Genomic DNA, 8,079 nt, shown 5'->3' with positions numbered 1-8,079 from the left:
GCCCACCTGCTTAGCTTATATCAAAGGGTAGGCCTGAGGGGCAGGCATCTAAGTCATTTTACACTCACATCTAGGAGCATGCTGGAGTACTCTCTGGGACGGAGACTGGTGGGTGCTATCTTCGCACTCTCCCTTTGCCATGCTCCAGAGTACCAGTATCTTCCAGAAGGAAGCTTTTACATATGTCAGGCTCAGGGGACACCTACTAACTACCTGGCTCTGGAGGCCAAGAGAGATTGTGTTTCTGGTCCTATGAGACTGTAATAATCAGGGTCACTCAGAAAGGAGCTCTTAGACGCTGTTTGGCACCCTGATTTTTGTGTCTGTTGCCAGGGGACACCTCTACACTGCCTGGCTTTGGTGAGACCTATGCTGCAGGATCCCACAAGACTGTAACCAATGGAGAAAGAGTTCTTAAAAAGCTACCATCCCCTGGACACAGCAAGAGGCAATGGATGCAGGAGCTGTCTTCCTATGAAGGAGGCCTAGTAGCTAATCATCATGAGATTTTTGCAACTGATCTCCAGGAGTCACTGCCAGATCCCCTGGCCAGTAGGGCTTATGGGTGCAGTCCCATGGGACTGCAGATATGTGCATATTTTTAAAAGCTGCTGCCTGAGGGTCTGGCTTTCAAACAACCTGAGTCTAGGTGCTGAGATCTTCCTCAGTTAGGGACACTGACAAGTCTTGACACAGCTTCAACTACTGGGAGCTATTAGAAATATAATACATTGCCTGGACAAGCACAAAGGTTTGGGGGACAACAAAGAGCTAGGGCAGGTTTGAATGACAAGCCCTACCTCCTAAATGACGCCATTCTTTCAAGACTGGCAGAGGTGGCTGTTTCATCCACTGTACAGACACAGAGAGAGTCAGGCAAAATGAAGAAACAGAGGAATATATATACCAAATGAAAGAACAAGATAAAACCTCAAGAAAAAAAAAACCTTAATGAAACAGAGAGAAGTAATTTACCTGATCAAGAGTTCAAAGTAAGGGTCATAAAGTGCTCACCAAACTGGGGAGAAGAATGGATGAACACAGTGAGAATTTCAACAAAGAGATGGAAAATATAAGAAAGTGCCAAATAAAAGTCAAATAGCTGTAGAATTCAATAACTGAACTAAGAAATACACTAGGGTTTATCACCAGACTTGATGAAGCAGAAGAAAGAATCAGTCAACTGAAAGACAATGCAGCAGAACTCACTCAGTCAGAGCAGCAAAAAGAAAAGAGAAAAAAAGTAAAGACAGCATAAAGGAGTTATGGGATAAGATCGAAAGGACTAACACTTGCATTGTAGGACTTCCAGAAGGAACCAAGAAGAGAAAGGGGCAGAAATCTTTTTTGAAGAAATAATAGCTGAAAACTTCCCTAACCCAGGAAAGTAACCAGATGTCCAGATCCAGGAAGCCCAAAGAGTTCCAAATATAATGAACTCAAGGGGACCCACACCAAGATACATTATAAATAAAATGCCAAAAGTTAAAGACAAGGAAAAATTATTAAAAGCAGCAAGACAAAAACAACTTGTTTTGTACAAGGGAAACTCCATTAGACTATCAGCAAATTTTTCAGCAGAAGCTTTGCAGGCCAGGGCACCTGGGTGGCTCAGTCGGTTAAGCGTCTGCCTTCGGCTCAGGTCACGATCCGAGGGTGCTGGGATCAATCCCCATGTTGGGCTCCCTGCTCAGTGGGGAGCCTGCTTTTCCCTCTCCCTCTGCCCCTCCTCCCCACCTGTGCTCTCTCTCTCTCAAATAAATAAAATCTTAAAGAGGAAGAAGAAGCAGCAGCAGCAGCAGCTTTGCAGGCCAGAAGGGACTGGCATGAGATATTCAAGGTAAAAAAAACAAAAACCAAAAAACTTCCAACAAACAATGCTCTACCCAGCACAATTATTCAGAGTTGGAGGAGAATGAAGAGTTTTCCTGACAAGCAGAAGCTAAAGCACGACCATCACCACTAAAAGGGCCCTTATAAGAAATGTTAAGATGAGGGGCACCTGGGTGGCTCAGTCATTAAGCGTCTGCCTTTGGCTCAGGGCGTGATCCCAGGGTCCTGGGATCGAGCCCTGCGTTGGGCTCCCTACTCTACTGGGGGCCTAGTTCTTCCTCTCCCACTCCCCCTGCTTGTGTTCCCTCTCTCGCTGGCTCTCTCTCTGTGTCAAATAAATAAATGAAATATTAAAAAAAAAATGTTAAGATGAAAAGAAAAACCCTAATTAGTAACAAGAAAACATGAAAGCAGACCTCTCACTGAAAAGGTAAATATATAGTAAAGGTACTGAATTAATCACATGTAAAGCTAGTATAAAGGCTAAAATAGGAAAGTAGTAAGAATTACTATGATGACCATAATTGGTTAAGGGATACACAAGATAAAAAGATGTCAAATGTGGGGCACCTGGGTGGTTGGGTTGGTTGAGCGTCCAGCTCTTGACTTTGGCTCAGGGAATGATCTCAGGGTTGTGAGATTGAGCCCTGCGTCGGGCTCTGTGCTGAGGATGGAACCTGCTTTGGATTCTCTCTCCCTCTGCCCGTTCCCTCCTAAAAAATAAACTTAAAAAAAAATATAAAATGTGACAACGAACACATAAAATGTGGGGGTGCCTGGCTGGCTCAGTCAGAGGAGCATGCAACTCTTAAACTTGGGGTTGTGAGTTAGAGCCCCATGTTGGGTGTAGGGACTACTTAAATAAATAAAAATTTTTAAAAAAATTTGGAAAAAATGGGACACTTATTCACATTCTTGTCATCTGACAATATCAGAAAAGAAAACTAACACGCACACACACACACGATATGTTGGTTACAAGAGGGAGAGGCAAAGTCATCCGTAAATCTAGATCATATTCAGCTATAGCAATATTGAAGTCCCTCTGGCCAGAAGAAGGATAGATAAGATGTTTCTGACAAAAACCAAAAAACAACAACAAAAACAAAACCAATGATTTTGAGTGATTTTCCTTGATGATTATCAATGGGGTGAGAGATATTACCAACAGTGCTCAACAGTGCTACTAACTACCTGGCTCTGGAGGCCAAGAGAGATTGTGTTTCTGGTCCTATGAGACTGTTGCTGTTGTTTGAGGTGTCAATGCCAAGTTTGAAGTCATTGAAAAATAAGGCTCTTTGAGGAATCTGCATGGAACAATAGATAAGAATATTTTCAAAAAAATTGAGAAAACACGAATTAGATATAACCTGAAGGGGAATCTGCTAAGATGTGTTAACTGATGGAGGTAAAACCTTGTGAAGCAGGAAAAGGTTTAGTTGGATAAATATATAAAGCTCTAGAAGAAATAAGGCCTTTAGAGCCTATTCAAATTACTCAGCAGGAACTAATTTGCAGAAAATATTTGAATCTATCTTATGTTATTGAACTAAAATTATTAACAGTGAACTTGTATTTATCCATCATCATGTCTACGAAGTTTTGTCAGGGATAGAAGCTGAAAACCGTGATTTGCTCTACTATACAGTGTTTTTTTTTTTAAAGATTTTATTTATTTATTTGACAGAGATAGAGACAGCCAGTGAGAGAGGGAACACAAGCAGGGGGAGTGGGAGAGGAAGAAGCAGGCTCCTAGCGGAGGAGGAGCCTGATGTGGGGCTCGATCCCGGAACACCAGGATCACGCCCTGAGCCGAAGGCAGACGCTTAACCGCTATGCCACCCAGGCGCCCCTACTATACAGTGTTTTGATGGCTTAACAATGGTAAAGTTTTACCGCAGTTTTTTCTTCAGCTCAGAGCCAAGATAGAAATTTTTCAGAATAGAGAACCATTCCAAACCGTCATTACTGAATAATGGAAAATTAGCTTTTACTACAAGCTTGATAGTGTTTCTCAATGAATTCAAGCAAAAATTACAGAGCAAAACAGTGCTTACATGTGAAATGTATACTGTAGCAGTCATTTTGACAATAATGTTTTGAATCACAAAGAATGTAAAACAGCTTTATACACTTCCTGTAATGTCAAAAATTAAAACAAGAAGCAGTATCTCCAGACCTTGATGTTAAGTGCAATGGAAATTTCCATATTTCAAAATCCATGTCATTGTGCAATTGAAAAGCTTCCACCTAACCTTCAAATGCAAATGACTAATCTGCAATGTAACAACAAGCTAAAAGGCAAACATCAGGAGAAGAATCTAACAATTCTATACGTGCCTTCCAACACTAAATATGCTCAATTAAAATCATGCTCATGGACTGACAGCAGTATTGGCAGTACCATTTGGTGGAGACATTTTCAAGGATGAAATATATAAAGTCTCATTACAGATCAGCATTAATAGCTGAAGACGTGATCATAGGGAACACTAACCTTGAACCTAATTAAGCAAAATGTCATCCCAAAGAATTCCATTCTTCTCATTTGCATACCTGAATGATAAAGAAGTTATACTCAATTACTATTATATTTTGAATTTAACACATTTGTAGGAATTCTTTTTCTCTTGTCACACAAGTACCTACATAAATAATACTGTTGATTTTCCTCTTGGCCTGAAAAGCCTAAAATATTTACTATCTGGCCCTTTACAGAAAAACCTGGCATCGTGTGGTGTCCTCCCCCCGCCACCCGCCGGGGTGTAAAGAGTTGAATGGAACTGATTTCTCTGAGCCAAGTCCTCTAGTGGAAGAATCATCCTGTTCAGAATTTTACTCATGACATTCCAGAGTGCCCTCCAGCCCACAAGTAACTAAAGGACAAGAAGGTGAACTTTATATAAAAGAGGTGACAGAGCAATTACAGCTACATTAGAAAATGGCAAGGAGAACATGACCACATTTTAAAACACTGGAATAGGGGCACCTGGCTGGCTCAATCAGAACAGCATGTGACTCTGGATCTCAGGATCATGAGTTCAAGCCCCATGTTGGGCATAGAGATTAGTAAAAAAAATAAATAAATAAAACTTTAAATCACTAGAATAAAGTGGGCCAATGCTTTCTGTAGTGGCCAATAGTGCTTCTGGATATGGCAGCTAAGCCTAGTTCAGAGATCACTCTGTGAAAGAAGTGATTATTAAGTTGGTATTTTAAATAGCTTGTTATGGAAAATTATAATGGGGATATGAACAGTATTAGTATTGTAGTAGGAAAGTAATAGGAGGGAAAAATCATCTATGAGCTCCTTTGTTGTTTTAGGGAGATAAACTTGGAAATATATGTAAAACAAGGGAGAATAATGATGGAGAAAATTGATAAGAGAGAAAATTTATTGCATAGGAGGAAAAGATCTAAAAAAAAAATAGGTTCATAAATGCAGTAGAAACTCAACAGGTCAGTCAATCCTTGTGGAGAAAACGTCTGAGAACTGCTAACCTTACGAAGTCAGTGAAGTAAATAAATCAAGTATCCACACCTCCATGGTCATGTCTCTTCCACTCTCAGAATTATTGCTGGAAAAGAATCAAGGGCAGGACAAAGGGACAGATACTTTTTTGAGCAAGAGAGGAAAAAAAAAAAAAAACGAGTGGGGGGAGGGGCAGAGGGAGAGGGAGAAGCAGACTTCCCACTGAGATCACTACCAGAGCTGAAGGCAGCCACTTAATCTGGTGAGCCACCCAGGGGCCCCTAAGTGATTCCTTGTTGCTTCTTCATTCATTTCCGTTTTGTTATATCTTAGCATCTAGAAACATTTTTTGGATTTTTTTTTAAAGCTTGTCTCAGCTGTGCTAAGGAAGAGGAAAGAAAAACACTTAAAAAATTTTATTGTGAAAAATTCCAAACATAAACAAAAGTAGAATACTATATTAATCCTCCCCACCCTGCCCCAAACACACATCACGTCACCTGGCTTCAACAATTACCAACACAGGGACCTTCTTGTTTCCACCTTTATCCAGTCCACACTCCATTCCCCAGTGGACCATTCTGAAGCAAAAGGAGAGACATTTTGATCCATCTGTAAGAGAAATTTTTCAAGAGGGGATCAGGGCACTTTGTCAGCAGAATGATGGTTGTATCTGAAATTCAAACTGGGGGCAAATCCAACCCCTTTTCTGTATTCTGAGGCTGATATTCCTTCCTGGTGCTAAAATTTACTTTGGAAGACATCAGTGTCCTGATCAGCAAAACAAAGAAAATGGACTAAATTATAGGCCGTTGTGTGACAGTAAAGTTGAGACTTTGACTTCGAGTCAGACCACCTGGCTTAAGAGTGCCAGCTCTGCCCCCTGCAAATTACATCATTTATAATAGTTTACGTCAGCATGTCACTTAACCTCCCTGAGCTTCTGGAACATTTGTAAAAAAAGACTTCATGGGACTTTGGTTGGAGTAAGTAAAATAATATATTACGTGAACTTTTGTGAATTGGAAAGCACTATATAAATTAGGTATTACTGAGTTCTTCAGTTAAGTAAAAGATGACTCAAAATTGAGTTTGCAAATTAGAAAAACACTGACGCAACTGACAGAAAAGGGGAAGCTGAAAGGCACAATTTAATTCAAATGGAAGCTTGTCTTGAACGCAGGAGTTAATATAGGGCTAAACATCAGTCCAAATATCTATTTTAAACACAGTTATTATGTTAATTAACAGGAAATAGTGACACGATCTCCTTACCTTCACTACAGTCAATCTTTATTTTTCTCTGGCTTCTTCTCATCCTTATCCACCTACATTCAGATACTATTTATTTAAGTATATATTATGTGCTGGGCACTGTGTTAAGCACTGGGAATACAAAAAGGAATAGTAAAGTAGGCAGGCCTCCAAGATGCTCCAATTAGGAAGGGAGAGAAGCTTATAAGCAATCACAGTGGAATGTGATAAGAATTTAGGCTGTGACCACAGTGTTTGCATAGAAATCATAGGGTGTGGTCAGATTTTATTCTACTTTTAGAATATACATGTCTCAGAGTCACCAATAGACAGGTGACTCCTAAAGCCTTCCTGATTAGCCTACCAAAGGAGAAGCTGTAGAGATGAAGGGATGAGCTGCTTCTAGACAGAGGCTGAGGAGAAAAGTGCTATCAAAAAAGACCAAGAAAGTGTATTTGGAGAGGTAGAAGAAATTGTTAGTGACCCAGAGGTTTAAAAAAATAAAAATTAAAAAAAAAAAAAGGATCCCTGGGGCGCCTGGGTGGCTCCGTCAACGGTTAAGCATCTGCCTTCCACTCAGGTCATGATCTCAGGGTACCGGGATTGAATCCTGCATAGAGCTCCCTGCTTAGCAGGTTGTCTGCTTCCTCCTCTCCCTCTGCCCACCCTCCTGCTCATGGGTGCTCTCTCTCTCTCTCTCTCAGATAAATAAATGTTTATTTTTTATTTTTAAAAAGATTTTATTTATTCATTTTAGAGACAGTAATAATAAAAATCTCTTATATGTATGTCAGGCACTATTCTTTTTTTTTTTAGATTTATTTGAAAGAGCGTGAGAGAGAGGTTATCAGGCACTATTCTAAGCATTTTTTAAAAATATTTATTTATTAGACAGAGAGAGACAGCCAGCGAGACACCCAACACAAGCAGGGGGAGTGGGAGAGGAAGAAGCAGGCGCCTAGTGGAGGAGCCTGATGCGGGGCTCCATCCCCAAACGCCAGGATCACGCCCTGAGCTGAAGGCAGACGCTTATCGACTGCGCCACCCAGGCGCCCCTATTCTAAGCATTTTACATGTATTAGCTTGTTTAATATATGAGCCATGGAATGATTAAGTAATTGGCCCAAGGTCACCCAGCTAGTCAACTGGGAGCAGGATTTGAATCCAAACAGTTTGGATTTTGTGCTGTTCAAGTTGTACCTGAGAATAATACAACATGACAGTATTTGGAGGAGGGGGGGGATGAAAACCTGCTTATGCTGAGTCACAAAAGGCACTAAACCTTGACAACTCCCTTTTAGCTTACCCTAAAATGGATATCACCCATCACCCTAAAACTAGTACATGTTCAACCTGAGGGCTGCAAACGGCCAAAATGAAATTCCTTTGACAAAGAGATCTAAGTATAGGTTTGTATGGCCTGCGTCTCCCTTTTTGGACATGCTTTCTTGTCCGTCCAGTTACGGGTGTGGTGCTACCACTAATCGGGCACCAATAGCCTGGTGGTTTTTCTCAATAGT

The sequence above is a fragment of the Ailuropoda melanoleuca genome, chromosome 14 (genome assembly GCF_002007445.2).
Source record: "Ailuropoda melanoleuca isolate Jingjing chromosome 14, ASM200744v2, whole genome shotgun sequence".
In the NCBI taxonomy this organism is placed as follows: domain Eukaryota; kingdom Metazoa; phylum Chordata; class Mammalia; order Carnivora; family Ursidae; genus Ailuropoda; species Ailuropoda melanoleuca.
Note: the sequence above shows the minus strand (reverse complement) of the source record.